The 18,028-nt window shown below is 35.7% G+C and overlaps 1 protein-coding gene across 6 annotated transcripts in view; it reads right to left on the bottom strand.

The window, feature by feature from the left end:
• BMPR1B (bone morphogenetic protein receptor type 1B) overlaps positions 1-18,028 on the bottom strand; it is a 458,884-nt gene that overhangs the window by 269,542 nt on the left and 171,314 nt on the right. The window contains exon 1 of one of the 6 annotated variants that reach the window (XM_059922440.1): positions 16,461-16,515. The exons of 4 other annotated variants lie outside the window; for them this stretch is intronic. The gene's annotated coding sequence lies outside the window, so the exon portion shown is untranslated. Of the gene's footprint in view, positions 1-16,443; positions 16,516-18,028 lie in introns of those variants that run through there. One more of the 6 variants, XM_059922438.1, reaches the window with a different exon arrangement.

Genomic DNA, 18,028 nt, shown 5'->3' with positions numbered 1-18,028 from the left:
AAAAGAAATATGCACCCCTATATTCACTGCAGCATTATTACAATAGCCAAGATATAGAAACAACCTAAGTGCCCATGGGCGGATACATGGATAAAGTAGATATATATAGAGAGAGAGATATACACACACACACACACACACACACACACACACACAAATGGAATACTACCCAACCACAAAAAGATGAAACCTTGCCATATGTGATAATATGGATGGGCCTTGAGGGTGTTATGCTAAGTGAAATAAGATAAAGACAAATAATAATACCATATGAATGCACTCATGTGGAATTAAAAAATAATAAACAAACAAGATAAAAGTAAATGCACAGAATCAGAGAACAGATTGGTGCTTACCAGAAGGGGAATGGGGAAGGGAAGGGGGCCAGAGGAAGGGTGAAATGGATTAAGAGGGTCAACTGTATGGTGACAAACAGAAACTAGACTTTTGGTGATGAGCACACTGCCGTGTATACAGATGTCAAATTATACTGTTGAACACATAAAACATATAAAGTGATAAACCAATGTTCCCTCAATACAAAATAAGTTCATGAGGAGCACATAAGAACTATATAAAAAGAATTAATCAAGCAAAGAATATGGGTTTTTCATGATTCATTTAAACAGAAGATATCTGACACGAATGCATTAATGAAGCACCACCGGATTTGATGAAAAGTCCTGTCTTCATCTGCAGATATCCATCAGTCTACCCTTTACTCATGACTGAGCTTCTGAAATGAATTACTACCTATAATAAAAGGATTGAAGCTGAAGATAAAATCTGGGGATCATTGACATACAGATGGCATGGAGGGCCTCAGTGATATCATTACAGGTAACGGTATAGAAAAAGAAAAGAAGTTAATGTGAACAAAACCTTGAGGAGCTCTACCAGTTAGAAGTTTAGGATGAGAAGCAAGCAAGAAAGACAAAGGAGGTAAAAGCAGTAAGATAACTATGAGAAGAGCATCAAAGAAAACATGATAATAATGTCTTAAGGAGACTGAAATAATGCTTGTTGAATGAACAAGTGACCAAAAAGCCAAATTCAAACGTAGTGTATAAAAAATCAGACACACACTAGTGTGTTAAATTTACTCTTACAAAATTCTGAAATTCCAATATAGTATCAAAACTTGTAATTCAGTCTAGAAAGAACAATTCTTATGGAAAACATCTTCTTGTCACCTATTCAAGGTTAGCAGGTGAAATCTCCCATATTTATTTAGAATGGACCCTCCCTGAAGACCTTTTAACTTGTAAAGATCTCAGACATGTGCATTCCCATTAACCCTACTATTGAATAGAGAAAGCAAAGTCATTCAGCAAACACTTAAGACCACCTCTTATGCTTGGCATTGGAGAAACAAAGATTTCCCAGGTTAGTATGTAAGGTGCTGTCCCTTCCCTGAATAAGTTCACAGGCTTGGCGGGGCACACACAGTAAGCCATAACAAATAACGTTTTTGTACAGTATGATACACAGACAACAGTGACATGTTAAGGATTCTAGACAGCTATAGAGTTGGCCTCTAATTCTACCTAGAGGTTCTGGTAAGGGTGTCAGTGAAATAAGATGGCACTGCCTGAATTATGTCTTAATAGAGAGCTAGGTAAAGAGAGAATGGAGAAGAGAAGAGTTCGAGAGACTGAGCACATGGGACAGGCAATTACATTGTTTGTGGCTTGAGTGTTGAATCCTGAATGCTCCTACCACATCATAGGCACTAAATAAATATTTCCTGCATGGATGACTTAATGCTGAATAATTCTGTTTCCTGTTAATAAAGCATGATTTTCTTTCACCTATCATAGGTAATGCCATTCTGGGTCACAAACCGCATAAAATGCATTCCTCTCATTTAAATGAAGAGTATTGCCAATGACACATTTTCAGGGTTTATGGTATAGTCAATGTCTCTTCACCATGAGAGTGTGTCACAATATACTGAGAGGCTTTTCCAAAATGCACATGCCCAGTTACCACCTCCAATATTCTAAAGCAGTACGTCTGGAATAGGACACAGCCATGCACATTCTAAAAAAATCTCCCTGCATGACTGATTCTATTACACTTCCCAGAATTACTGATCTGAAGCTGAGGGCTGTGGCATAAACATTATGCTAGTTGGTACTCAAAGGTGACGGCTGGTGACATGTTCTGAGATGTCTACCTGGATGTGGGTGGAATAATCCTGGCAGAGATTATAATCCAAAAGTTGCTCCACAAAACCCATAAATTCACCAAATTACAATACAAAAGATCTTGTTTTTATTAAAGAGACAAAATGTGAGCTATCCCCTAAAAATTAAAAATAAAAGACATATGATTGCCCTCAAGTGTTTAATTTGGCATTGAGAGATCAGGCCAGAGAGATGTAAAAGAAAAGGATGTGTCTTTCTTGGATGAACGGTCAGGAAGACTAACAGTGAGTCATAAAACATTTCTGCTTTTGGCTACTGCCCCTCAAGTATGAATATTTTATGTGATTATTTTGCCCACATAAAACTCAAATGTCTGGTCTGAAATGCACTGGTATTTGAACTGGGCTTTTTGACATAACAAAAATAACAAATATAAAGGGAGAAAAAAAGGTTTCAATTTTATTTGGTCTCCAGAGGCATTTTCAAGGGATTTACTCATTTGGGTTCCCAAATCAACCAGACAACTCAAACTGATTGGTTTATCAAAATACCTACAGAAAGAAAATATCAATCTGAAGAGTTACTCAGCTTTAGCAGCCAGGAAAAAGTGGAGTCACTGGAGATAACGTGAATTACATCCAAATACTATTCAGAAAAGAAAAATCCTGGCTAAGCAGAAACTAAGAGTTTCCTTGAGAAGAACAAACCTTAGCTGTGAAATACTTCTTTAAAATTACTTTGTTAATTTTACTATCCACTCAATATTCCTTTGTAGCTTAATATTTTCCCAAAGGGAAATAAATTTCTATCAATGAAAAAACAGAATGAACAGTTTATTAAAAAGATGACTTCTATTTAAATTGTAAAGTATATCATTGTTTCCTTAGTAAATGTAAAAATTCCAAACTTTCCATTGAGACAAAAAAAAAAAAAAAAAAAAAAGCAAAGAAAATCAGAGAGAGAGACATACTGCCCTGCCCTCCACATGCCTAGCTGTGATAAATATAGCCTTTAAGTAAGCTGGTAAAGCCAGAGGTAGGTAGGCATTCTACATAGGGAACCCCCAGCATCACAGCTCGAGGAATGCATAACATGATCACACCAACCACCTTTTGGGTACGCAGGTAATGGGGTTAATTGAAGGAAGGCTATAGATTAATTTTCACTGATTAATCTGTATAAACAATATTTATAGTTAGGGGTTGTTTTTGGACTATAAACTGATTATAAGAGCTATATATTTTAAACTGTTAACTGTTTGCATTAGAAATTAGTTGCTTTCACTACAGAAGCAATACTAAATGGCAGTAAAATCTACATATTCTAAATATGATTAAAACTGGGAAATTTCAAGCAGTCCAATGAAAAATGAAAAATAATTTGCTATTTAATTAATAAAAATGAGAAAATTCATTTAAATTAACTCATGCCACTAGGTCAGTTGAGAAATTCACAACACTAACAATCATGACCATCTTAAACTAAAGGAAAAACTTCCTATCTTTGAAAGATTTTGTAAAAGGATTCACAAACAGCTCATGAGTTACATGAAGATATCTATTTTAAAATAATTTACAAGAAAATTTTCATGGTACCTGCCGAAAACAGGGATTATTTAAGGATTCCAAGACCTTTAAAGCTCAAAGTTACTTAAATAGAGGACTCAAAATTTAGGATAGACTACTTCATGTGTTTTTATTTTCTGGTAGCATTTGAAGTATACACATGGAATTGTGAGGAATGATGAAGAAAAACAAATAGCAGAATGCGAGATATTCCAAGCCTGCTTTTCTTGATGTTTGCCATGTTGTAGAATAAAAGCAAACCAATGCTAAAAAGTGAGCAGGTTCGAATCCAACCTTTTTCATATTTTAGTTTTATGATCTCTGTATCTTCACATGGTCTTCCTTCCATATTGTTTGTGTCCTAATTTCTTCTTATAAGGACATCAGTCACATTGGATTAAGGCTCACCCGAATGACCTCATTTTAACTTAATTACCCCCCTTTTAAGACCTTGTCATCAAATACAGTCACATTCTGAGGTATGTAGATTAGGACTTGAACATATGAATTCGGGGGGATACAACTCAGTCCATAATATTAAATAAGCATTCGCTTTATAAAGTTCATAACCAAATTCTGTTAAAAATATTGGACCTCAGGTACATTTTAAATGATGCAAGGGAAAAATCTGTCAGCCAAGTTAAATACAGTTTATCACTTAAGATCATTCTCCATCTGCTTCTACCTCATCTACATACCAGCAATAATAAACTGCCATACAGGTGTCTCCACCCCTCCCAAGGTCTGAACACAAAGATCCAGTCATATATTAGAGTACTTCCCCATGAATGAGAGAGATCTAAGAATAGCTTATTAGAAGATCTGTACATTACACTGCAGAATATAAACAAATTCACAAAACAATGCTTGCCCTTACATGTGAAGCACTCTGATATTTTCTATCTTACTGTATCTCAATGTATGTAATTGCTAGTTGAGACCTATTAAATTGATGTCATAACTCCATTTATGGGTCACAACATTCAATCTGAGAAACACTGGATTTTTCTAGGCCCAAAGTGCCTAGAAAGAAGAGAATACATTTACAAGTTTCAACCTATAATGACCTAAGGCCCCCTACCTACTCCACACATATACTGATAGCAAAGTATGCCTAAATAGGCATCAGCCCAAAGAGTTCCAAGCTCTCAGTCCATTAGTGTCCCAAGACCTCTTTCTACCTTTCACATAGATGTGCATAGGACAGGCTCATAGGAGGTCTGACACTCTTGAGGCATATTTTTAAGAGCTATTTTAACTATTCTAGGGTTTTGTTGTTCTGTTTTGTTTTATGGTAAATTATGTTTCAGATTCCAGAGATATGGACCAGGGGCATATTTTGAATATGCCTAGAAGCATACTTTATTTTTTAAGTTATTTGAGTTCCAAGATTCACCCTAACAAAAGGCAAAATTGTTTCCACGCCCCTAGGAAGCAGGCAAACAACTTATTGATATTCCTGTTAATCAAATAATTCAGACAGTTTCTTTGCTGTTCCAAATACAGCCTCAAATAATATGGACATCTGCATTCTTGCACAAAATAATCAGGCTTAGAACACTCGGCTTATTCTAAACTGCTTTTTTGGCTAACTTTTCTTTTTCTCAGAACTCTGCCCTTGTTTTTAATATACTTCCATTGTATTCAATGGTCCTAAGCTAATCCTAAGCACTGAAAATTTCTGTTTGCATATACACAGGAAAGCTTATACTGTACCTTTATGATTTTGCATTAAAAATACAGGACCTAACATTCTGATTAACACGTAAAATGTTCTTAAAACTTACTAGTGCTATGCTGACTATATTTTGCTGGCTATTTTATCTTTTCATTTCACTGGATGCAATATAAAAATACACCATCCAGCCAACTGAAATCTGAAATTCAAGTTATACACAAAGGCAGTACTGAAGCAGATTTGGGGACCTAGTGCATTACAGTGTGGTGTCTTTCTAAAAGTGTACATGCACTCAGCATGGAATGTTATGATTGGATAAATTACAGGTTTCCAAATTTTAAAAAAACAACAACACTGTTTTTATTCCAATCTTGTTTATGCAAAGGTTCTGAAGATTAGAACTGGCAGGTTACTTCTAACCCTTGCCTTTTCTCGCACTTTCCCTGAGCTCCTCTCTCATACTGGGAGTCTGGAAGTAACAACCTGCTATTTTCTGGAACTGTACAGTAGCAATTTGAATAGCAAGCTCTGAACCTGGTATAAATTGTCACAAATATATACCTTGTCAATGACATCTCAATTTTTTTTTTAGATTTTTAAAGAAATACATACCTGAAACTATAACTACACTATGTGTGGGTGAACAGGGAAACTTAGCTGATGTCACAGGTATCTAGAGAGAGAAAAATGCCCAACTTAATTCTAGTAGAAACATTCCCACACCAAAAAGAAAAGTTTTACTATCTTGCTTAAGTTTGACGGTGACTATAATAAATTTTCTCAGGAATTTTACATGAATTTGAATTAGGAAATTTCACATTTCTAATGAAAAGTTGTTAAACACCAACTATAAATATCAACTCTTCTTTTGTTGTTATCTCCATAAATATATATAAACCACGTTTCATAGTAGGTCACATAATACTAGTAAGAGAATACTACTTGGAGCTCTTCACATCTTTATATTCATATTCATACTTCATATTCAACTATGTCATTTCCCAGCAGTATCAGTTATTTTGCTCTAAATACATGAAATTTTTTAAAAAATCCAAATCATCATTCAAATTACCTTACTCATCTTAGTAATAAATTACCGTAGGGGCCTGAAGGGTGGCTACCAATGACATCAGGTCCCACTCCCTAGAACCTGTGAATGTCACCTTATATGGTAAGATCTTTGCAGATGTGATTAAGGACACTGTAACAGGATGAGTATCCAGGATTATCCAGGTGGACCCTAAGTGCCATCATAAGTGTCCTTATACGAGAAAGAGTGAGGGCAATTTCACACACACAGAAAAAGAGGCGGCAATGTGGCCATGGAGACAGACTGAGTGACGCGGCCACAAGTCAAGGAACGCCAGCAGCCACCAGAAGCTGGAAGAGACAAGGAATGGATTCTCCCCTGGAGCCTCTAGAGTGAGTTTGGACCCACTGACACCTTGATTCAGCCTTAGTGAAACTGGTTTTGGACTTCTGCCCTCAAGAACTATAAGAGAACAAATTTATGTTGTTTTAAACCACTAAGATGTGGTATTTTATTGCAGCAGCCCTGGAAACTAATACAAATATAATTGCTACTATCTCAAGATAACAGACTGAATTTTCAAAATAAATTAATAAAATTGGGGATGAGGGGGGGTGGTCCCCAAGCACTTGGGAAAATGTGAGAGCTTCATCAAGTGTGCTGGGAGGAGTCTGGAAAGGGTTTTAGAAAGAACTAGGCCTCGGGCTTCCCTGGTGGCGCAGTGGTTGAGAATCTGCCTGCCAATGCAGGGAACACGGGTTCGAGCCCTGGTCTGGAGGATCCCACATGCCGCGGAGCAACTAGGCCCGTGCGTCACAACTACTGAGCCTGCGCGTCTGGAGCCTGTGCTCCGCAACAAAAGAGGCCACGATGGTGAGAGGCCCGCGCACCGCAATGAAGAGTGGCCCCCGCTTGCCACAACTAGAGAAAGCCCTCGCACAGAAATGAAGACCCAACACAGCCATAAATAAATAAATAAATAAATTTAGAAAAAAAAAAGAAAGAACTAGGCCTCTAAAAATAAAGAGTGTTTAAAGCGTGAAAAGCAAAGAAAATGCCTAGTCCAGGGGAAAATTTTAAACTACATTTAAAATCTTCCAGAAAATAATTTCTCGGTAATTAACAGATTATTAAAGTACTTTTACCCCTTGATTCAGTAATCCACTGCTAAGAATCAATATTAAGAAAACATGCCAAAATCAGATCAAATTTTATGGATTAAGATCTTCCTGTAGCACATATCTTTAATATGAAAACTAGAAACAATCTGGCCAATAGGCACATGGAAAGATGCTCAACATCGCTAATTATTAGAGAAATGCTAATCAAAACTACAGTGAGTTATCACCTCACATGGGTCAGAATGGCCATCATTAAAAAGTCTACAAATAACAAATGCTGGAGAGGGTGTGGAGAAAAGGAAACCCTTCTACACTGTTGGTGGGAATGTTAAGTTGGTGCAGCCACTATGGAAAACAGTATGGAAGTTCCTCAGAAAACTAAAAATAGGATTACCATATGATCCAGCAATTCTGCTCCTGGGCATATAACCAGACAAAACTATATTTCAAAAAGATACATAACCCCCTATGTTCATAGCAGCACTATTCACAATAGCCAAGACATGGAAACAACCTAAATGTCCACTGACAGGTGAATGAATAAAGAAGATGTGGCACATATATACAATGGCATAGTACTCAGCCATAAAAAAGAACTAAGTAATGTCATTTGCAGCAATGTGGATGCAACTAGAGATTATCATACTAAATTCAGTAAGTCAGAAAGAGAAAGACAAATACCATATGATATCACTTATATGTGGAATCTAAAGTATGGCACAAATGAATCTACCTATGAAACAGAAACAGTCTCATGGACATAGAGAACAGATGAGGTTGCCAAGAGGGAGGGGACTGGGGGAGGGATGGAGTGGGAGGCTGGGGTCAGCAGATGGAAGCTATTATATTTAGAATGGATAAACAACAAGGTCTTACTGTATAGCACAGGGAACTATATTCAATATCCTATGATAAACCATAATGAAAAATATAAAAAAAAGATCTAATTAATGCATTAAAACTGAATACAAAATTTTCTGTGCATTAAAAAAAAAACTAGAAACAATCCAAACTTCTGAGTATAGAACAAGAGTTAAGTAAACCACAGTATGTCTTCTTGGGTGAACATCTTATATATCCATCAAACATAATGTTTAAAAAGAATTCAGAAAAAAAAGTTATGATATTACATGTAAACAGGAACTTACAAAAGAATATATACATTATTGCTTTTAATTCTTATTTTAAATGCATAGAAAAAATACCAGAAAGAAATATACAGGGTTACAGCTGACTTTTTCCTTCTTCCAAATTTTTTAACTTTTACTAAAAATACAGTAGATACTTTGCGGGCAGGAGGTGCTGAAAAAGGGGTAGTTGGCAGATACAAATGTTCCAGTTTTTTGGGTGATTAGAAGACATAAGACTAATACCTCACCAGACAAATCTCCCAAATGCCTTCAAATATATCATATCATCTACAATGACTTTAATCTCTGTGAATCACAGGTATTACTATCACTTATTTACATTGGGAGTACAAGAAGTTTCGGAGTCCACTCAAAGTCATCCTACGTAAGCAGAAAAGCTGGGACAAAAGCCGCATCATGTCTTTTTGGTCAGGAGGCTGATTCCCCTTCTCTGTAATGGTGGTGTAGCAGCAAAGCCAGGCTTAGCCGTGGGGAGGGGGCAACCTTATCAGAAAGCTTTAGAAAAACAAGGTTGAGGCCTCACACCTATTCTGACTGGCTGACATTTAAGTATGGAAATTCTATAGGGTAAATATCTCAGAGACTGGCTGATATTTAAGTATGGAAATCCTATCAGGTAAATACCTCAGGTTTCCCTATAACCTTTCAGACTCATGAGTAACCGAAGGTATAAATAAATCAGAATTTTGTAAATATTGCCTACTATATATAACCTACTATAAACTGACTACTAAATATAAATACAAGAGATACCCAACCTTTCAAATCAATACCATCCTTTCATTTTCCTTATTTTTGAGTCAGGATATAGTTTATATTATTTTTTTTTTTTGCCCAAGCCTCTCTATACAACAGGGTCTTAGTTTTGGCTCTTAATCATTTTATGACATATTCTAATATTCTGAAAGCCAACAATTTTTGGCAAACATTTGCTTTAATTTCACTTATTGGAACAAATGAAAAAACTCCTACAAAACTCTGGAGACTTAATGTAACCCAAAATATGTAAAAAAAAAAGTATTATAACTACATAGTTATGTTTTTTCAAAAGGTTTATATTCTCATTTAGATTGTAGAATCAATTCATAAACATTTTACAATTGTAAATATACTCTAGAGCACTTTACTGTTTTTTAGTAGTTTTGAACTTTGATAAGTTCCTAACATTAAAATATAACCAAATAAATGATATTCATAATTATTGGTATAAAAAAATCATGCTCAAATTAGAGCTAATTTTCAACTTTGATTTATATACAGCAAACTCAGCATCAGAAGATCAATCACGTAAGACCAAATATCAAACGTCAATTTAAAAAACTCCATTCTCAAACTTTTCTCTTTCTGTACTGGAACAGATATTTTGATCATCAACCTAAATTTAACTGTCAAAAATACTCATGGGCTATGTAGACACACACATATATACCACTAATTTGAGAGTTACATCAACTTCAACAATAATAAGGGGATAAACATTTTTTCAAACCTCTAAAAGAAAGATACTATTCACTTTTATCCTTTGAGTATTAGGGAAGTTTGTTTTTTTTTTTAATAAATCCCCAAAGAGCTTTTAACCAGGACTACATCAATCAATGAAAAATAAATTTCTAGAAGCATAAAGTCTTTACTGCTATCCTTGCTAAAAGAATGCTAGTAACATCCAACATGTCATACTGGTGTGAGTGGTCACACAAAACATTGAAATATATATTTATGTCACCAATAGACTTCAACTCAAATGCCAATCAGAGGCTCTTTTAAGAAACCCTATATATAAACACAGATACGTTGATTCCTTTTTTTTTTTTTTTTTGTAGTGATTGGTATGTTTGTGTCACATTTTAGCATTAAATAAGTATATAGTGCAATCACTTTTGCATATTTTAGCATACTCATATGATGATTCTCAGTAGCTGGACACAAAAGAAACATACCAGTTTAGGAAATGTTTAAATCAAACAATCAGAAAATTAAGTGATATATAGAACATATTTTTGACACCTTTAAAAAAGACAAACGTCACACACCTCGTAAACACCAGCGTATTTCTTAATGATTACTCGCAAGTGCCGTAAGTTCAAATTCAACCAATGGATTATATGTATACACTGTAAGCTGCCTCTAAGATACCAAAACCAAGATACTTTCCCTTGATTCAACTGCCTGACGGAGCAACTCTTGAAAGAACCTGAATGTATAACAACATCAGAGCTGAATCACAGCAGGCTAAGCCTTCTTCATGAAGTGAATTTCAGAATCAACAGATTTTTGCCTAAAACGTCCTTATTTTTGTTTTTTTAAAAATAGACAAAACATTTCAATTTTCTCATAGATTATAAATCAAGGAAAAATTGAGGGCAGCTACATAAACAGCCCACTGGCTGCATCTGTTGTATATGACACTGATCTCTAATGTAGTGCATTTAGCCTATTCACCTCTTTGCTGCCATTTTTGAATAAACATGTCTTGAAGCACCATTAATCTAAGCAATGAGGGATATTTTTCTTTCAAGAACAAACACATTTTCAACTTTGGACGAGCTATACAACTGTAAAACCAAGAGAAAAAAGAATGTTGTGATACTTGTTTACATTAATAGTTGGACATGATACTACCAGGTCTCTCCAATGAGAAGTTACATTAAAGAACTTAAGACACAGATATTAACTGTTTTCTACTACTATTCTTCTGTATCCTGGTACTTGCAGAATAACTGTTCTGCCTAATCCTCAGAGAACCACGAAGAAGAAATTAGTAGAATCATGATGGATTTAATATAATTTTTAAAAATCCAATAATGATCAAAAGACTCTTTATACAGTCATAGTAAGAAGTACACTAAAATGGGAAAGAATAAAACAAAAAACAAAAAAAACCCCAGCAGCCTCTCTCAGTATTCAGTGCCTAAAACTAGCAAGTTGAAAAAAATAGGAAGTTTCCTTTCTTCAAATAATTCCAAAATAACCAAAAGTCAAATCTACAACTCCTCCCTATTAGAAAAGCAATCAAATGATACGTCAAAGAAAATACATGTCTTATTTCATAAATATCTTTTAAACTGTTCTACTGGGGGCAATAAGCAATATAAAGTATTCTCAAAAGGAAATCCTGAAACAGCCAATCTTTTAAAATTAAAAAAGGGACAAATGTGAACTAAAATCAAGTGTGACAACATTGCCCTAACACTGTGCAAACTTCAATACAAATGGTAATTAGGACTCCTTTCTTCCTTTCTCTTTTTCTTCTCTCTTTTCTTCATTCTCTCCCTCTCTCCCTCTCTCTCCCCACCCCCCCCCCTTCCTCCCTCTCCCCCTCCTTCCTTGCTTCCTCTCTCCCTTTTTCTTCTTTCTCTCTCTCTCTTCTACAAAGACTATAATAGCTATGTTCCATAAGGAAAAATAGGTGGGAAAAAGGTATAAATGCTTACTGTTTAAGAAAAGCTGGTCTGTGCCAATACGTTGGCGAAACTGTTCAAGAAAAGTTGATCCATGTGAAAATGTAACCCCTGAAATGTTGCCAAGGTCACAGAGACCCAGGGTGATCTCTGACATACAATGGGTACCATTTGTGCATTTGTGAAGAGAACTTGGTAGTGGGTTAGTTTTACATTATGCATCTCATTGCAAGCAAGTTGGGAAAAGAAAACACAAGTCGGTTGTGTTTTCACAGTATTTCATTTCTCTCTCCTTCTTGTCGGGTTACTAAAATATTAGCAGTGCCCTGCTTATGAGATACATGTGATCTCTCTCAAGGTGGGAGTTACCAGCACTGTTTTTAAGTGAAATGTGAGCGTAACAGTACAATTTCCAAATTCAATTTCAATAACTACATTAACATGACAAGGTTCTTAAGAATTGCCAAACATAACCACAATGGATTGTTTACCTTGAGTAGCACATTTCACTGCGGGACTCAAATTCTATCCCTCAGCCCACTTTATGTTGTTACCCATTTCTGACTATGCCACACAGCAGTAGATTCTCTGCACCATTCTCACATTTCTTCAGGTTAATACCGCCCATTGACATTTTGCCTTCTACCGGTGGTTCTCAGATGGCCATTTTAAATGAATGGGAAGGCACCAAGAAATTCTGCCGGAAGTCAAGTGAGACTCCAGCTATAGAACAGCAAGTAAGCCCAGTTCCTGAGCACTGAATAAAGAACATTTCTTTTAGAGAAAGCCAATTTCAATTTCTGTTTATGTGAGAAAGACTCAGCTGCTCTATATTAGCCTGGAACTTAAATGTGTTTCCCAAATTCATGAAATAAAAAAAAAAAGAAGTCATATTTTTTCTAAGAACACATGGATGTATTTCTTCTTAGGAAGCCCACACACAACACGGTGAAGAGTCCACTTCACACAAATTTACTATTCAAATATTTAAAAGGCATTTAGGTGAAGCCTCATTAAGAAGGGCTGAAATGGCCCATTACTATAGACAGAGAGGGCCTGTCCTGGGATGGACTATAAAAACTAAAGTGTAGAGTCTAGAGCCAAAGGAGAGTTGAGTTCGCAAGTATCCTCTTTAAGAAGGTGGAAATATTTTTTTTCAGTGTTTGGACATTATGACTCATTATTTCTCATTTTTAATCTCTTCATGTCTTAGATTATAAAGGAGGATTTATTGATATTTTTTATTATTACTATTATAGGGGAGTATTTTTATTTTAAACATGTCACATTGTTGTATTTTCCTCTTGCTAAAATAAATTAGCAACATTATGTCAAAAAAATCATTCTTATAAACATTAATAAGTTACAATTTATTGGACTCCACAGTGTTAAATTCTTTGCACCAGTAATCTTCATTAAAACCTTGCAAAACTGACACTCCCACTTTACAGATGAAAAACTGAGGCTCAGAATGTAAAATTACTCACACTGAACGCCAATGCTCATTATGTCACATTTCCTTAAGAAATAATATACTCATCCCATTGACAAAATGCACCAAAATACACAAACCTTGACTTAGGTGCTACCTAATAATTTTTAAAAGACTCTCAAATGCCTATCTCTAGTAATTCACCTATTCAAAAGTTGACATATAAATGGAATCTGAGAAAAGAATCTGGGATATTTCTCGCTCTCCTCCTAAAGAAATCCTTGCCAAACTCTTAAGGTCTGGTTCAGATATTATGTCTTCTCTAGAAAGTTTCCTTACTCTCCATACTGATATAATTACTTCTTTACTAGGTTATAGAATTTATTTAGCAATTAGTTGTGGCTAAAAGTTGTTTGTTTTTTGTCCTCAGCTCCCAGTAGAGTAACTGGTACATGTTCAATAAATCCTTGTGTTCAATAAACGCTTGTTAAAAGAACACATGTGCAAATAAAATAACTCAGCTATGAGATCAGATAAAATCTCACCTCATATAAATATAAGTCAAACCTTGTATTAAAGCTTCCTAAACTTCAACATGTATACGAATCAGGTGTGGAGATCTTATTAAAATGCAGACTCAGATTCAGTAGGTCTGGAGGGAGACCTGAGACGCTTATACCCTTCTAGGAATCTCTATCAAGCGATGACATTACCGCTGGTCCTCAGATCACCCGTTGGGTAGCAAGGACATAAACTACATACCAGACTTGGTGAACGGTTTGGAAAGCTATACGTTCCTCTTGAACGTTAACTTCTGTTTAGACCTGGCACCAAATCTCAAGTTATTAAACCTCATAACTAAGAGCCATTATGTGTTTATGTGTATTTCCCTAAATGAGACACAAGGTTTTCTGAAAAGGACCATTTTTAATGATGTTTGTATCTTCAGTCCCAAGAGACAGGAGAGTACTGTATATGTAGGAGGGACTCAATTTAATACTGGTTAAGTAAATACAAAATTAAGTACCCAAGGGTAAAAGCGATCACTGATTTGTCTGTCTGTCACAGTGCTTCACATGGCGCCTCAACACACAGGAGAACCTCAGTAAATCAATTTTGAATGAATGAATGAACAAGCAAAGAAACCACTCCTTCTCTGTAAATCATCAGGTTTTTATCACCCTGATCAGTGCCAACTTCTGGTACTTGATAAAAATTCAAACTGATCTGGTAAGCCCTAGATATTAATGAATACAAAAGATCTCTTTGCTCTTCTATTTCTGAATGCTACTTCTTTTTTCCAAAGGTTACAAACACTTTCAACATTTCCTTTTTGCTGTGCCAGGATTAAAATGTGTGGCCACTACTGCCTTGTTTTAGATTCAGGATTACTGCCACTTCAAAAACCACTAGTACCAAAAAGATTAGTGTGAACCATACGATGGGGACCACTACAATCATCCCATTTATCTCTTCCCACTTACTTTTTAAGTATCAGTCTTAGCTTTACATGCACACAAAAATTATTAGTCTAGGAAAATATGAAACTTTACATTATTTCCTAAACATACCTTGTTAATCAGCTTTTGCTATCAGAGGGGAAGAGAATTATCTGCAAAATATGTTTCTCCTAATAATTGAGAAGATGTGACTGTTTCACTGAACCAATTTTTATTGGTTTAATCTTCATATATTTCAGTAAATTAAGATCTATGTGGTATGTACTGTAGGAAAGTGTTAGACGTTAAGTTTTTAACCAAACAAGTACATACAATGCATACATTAGGGTACTGTGAGGACTGTAAATATAAATATCCCAATAAAGCTTTGAGAAAATTCATATAACAAAACTTCACAAAGACAATAGAAAAAGATTAAAATATTACTCAATTTTTACTTTTAGGTTATTCAATTATTACCTTTCAAGTAAATTTTAAAATAAAGTTTTAAGGACATACACTGGGCTTAAAAAAATGCAGTATTTGTTTTTTCCTTTAAATTCTTCCGGTATGGACTGAATTGTGCCCCCCCCCCCCAAAATTTGTACGTCGAAGCCCTACCCCTCAATGTGATGGTATTTGGAGATGGGGCTTTTTGGAGGTAATTAGGTTTAGATGAGGTCATTGGCGGGGGGTGGGTGGGTAGCTGAGAATAGGATTAGTGCTCTTATAAGAAGAGACATCAGAGAGCTCGAGTTTAGCTCTCTTTCAATCTCCCCTTCTGCCCCTCTCCCACCCCCAAGTGAGGACACAATGAAAAAAAATCATCCATCTGCAAGCCAGGAAGAGAGCCCTCACCAGGCCCACCATGCTGGTATCCTGATCTCAGACTTCCAGCCTCCAGAACTATGAGAAAATAAATTTCTGTTGTTTCAGCCACCAACTCTATGGTATTTTGTTATGGCAGCTTGAGTTAATACAATAGCTCTCTGGCTGCCTTTTATATCTTTACATAAGAATTATTCTAACTTGTAATTATGTACTTTAAACTTCCATGAATGTATTTTTATGGTATAGTAATTAAGAGTTTTAGAAGTAGAGTTGGAGTTAGTAAATAAATATTCATTCTTCAATTGCCAATTGTTGGTAAATTTCAGAGAAAGAGAGAGAACTCTGAATTTATTTTAACAAGTAACTCAGAAATATGCTTTGGGTGACGGGTTACCTCATTAGCAATAAGCGCAGACATGCAGACATTCCCCTACACAAAACCTCTTTCAGCAGCATCAGAAAGAGAATGCTTTTCGCATGTATCACTTCTCAGGTCCAAGCCTCTAGCACGCTTCTTGTTATATGTAATTAGCTCCATGCCAAGATTTAGTACATTTCATAATAAATCCCTTGACTACATTAACTGCAGGCTTGGCAAAGATGGAAAGGCTCTATTCAAGAAGGCAGAAAACAAGCCACAGGACTTACCCCACAGCAAAACTCACTTGCTAGACGCCAACACGCTACAAATTTCAACAGCCTGCCATACCCTCCCTTCATCCCTCCTCCTCTATTTGGGGTAAGGAGGGGGCAGAAAAATACAACCTTCCGCGTGACTGTGACTGAAGAGTATATAAGCGCGAAAAAAGCCTACAGACAAATTTGGTTTGTTTACTTCTTCTTCCTTCTCCTCCTCCTAAACCTTGTTACCAGCTTGGTTCCCTTGAGTAACCCTCCAAACCCACCCACCTGGCAAAAACCTAAAATCACTTCGTAGATGAGATCCAGAGTTTACCCTCAGTTAAACAGTAACCATCTGTTGCTTACAGGAGGACTGCGGCCTCCTTCTCAGGTTTCCCGGGGGCTGTGGTACTTGATGGTTACTCCGTATGGGAAAGCTCTCTGCAGGACAGCAGCATAAGTGGAAATAACTGGGGGAGGCTTCGAACTAATAAGCACTTCCTCTGTTCACATCAGAAAAAAACAGTAAAACCTTCTATTTTTTTTCAGTGACCACTTTTTGTTCTGAAAGAACCAGACCTTCAGCACCACAGAGTACAACATGCATGAGCTTTGGAGCTGCACAAACCTAAATTTTAATCTTAACTTGTTTTCACTGTACTAATTTGAGCCTCAGTTTCTTCATCTGGGAAATAGATAATATAGAGTTGTCATAGGACTTAGAGATATTTGGCTCAGAAAACGCCTGTCATGTATAAGATATTTGATCAATTCTAAACATATTATAACACCATTATTGAAAATACATTTTAATCACAGGCAAATTAAGATAAAAATATAGGAAGGCAAGGGATAAAATATCTTTATTAAAATTCCACTAAGTTCACTTCTGGATAACATATTTGGAACATCACCATTGTACTAGTGACAATACAAATTCATTAGGAGAGAGGTCTCTCTTGGATTCCACACAAGAGACTTCTGGTACTGACATAGTAAAAGGACTTCATTATAAATTTCTTTCTCATTCCTTGAGGTTCAAGTATACACTTAAAATGAGAAAAATAAGGACCCTGAAGTCTATACTTTTTTTAACTACTCCTATTTCTGTTTAGTATTGTGTAGTATAAAATTTAGAATGTTTTAATACTGGTGAAAAGTGAGGTTTACAGTGTAAGAAACAATGGAGTATGTGGTTTTCTTAGTAATCTATCATCAGTAGCTTTTCTGACAATAAAATGCAATAAAATAATCCAATCCCACGTAAATAACCTTATAACAAAACTTTGAAATTGGGACAAGCCCAGAAATTTTGGTTCACTGGTTACTTTACTTATGGGTACAAGCACAAATCTACAGTCAGCCTTCCTCTGTCTGATCCCAGCTTTATCACTTCCCAATTTTGAACCAAGTTACTACTTAATCCCACTAGGCTTTTGTTTCCTTATCTGTAACATGATTAATAACAGAACCTACCTCAAGTAACTGTGACAAAATTAAATAATGTTTACAAGATTGGAATAGTGCCTGGCCCATACAAAGTACTTAGTATTATCATTAACTATTGTTATTATTCATGCTTTTATGATAGTGGACAAACATATAGTCACAA

Source organism: Balaenoptera ricei, chromosome 5 (genome assembly GCF_028023285.1).
Source record: "Balaenoptera ricei isolate mBalRic1 chromosome 5, mBalRic1.hap2, whole genome shotgun sequence".
In the NCBI taxonomy this organism is placed as follows: Eukaryota; Metazoa; Chordata; class Mammalia; order Artiodactyla; family Balaenopteridae; genus Balaenoptera; species Balaenoptera ricei.
The sequence above is the reverse complement of the archived record's forward strand: the minus strand, read 5'-3'. Positions and strand labels throughout refer to the sequence as shown.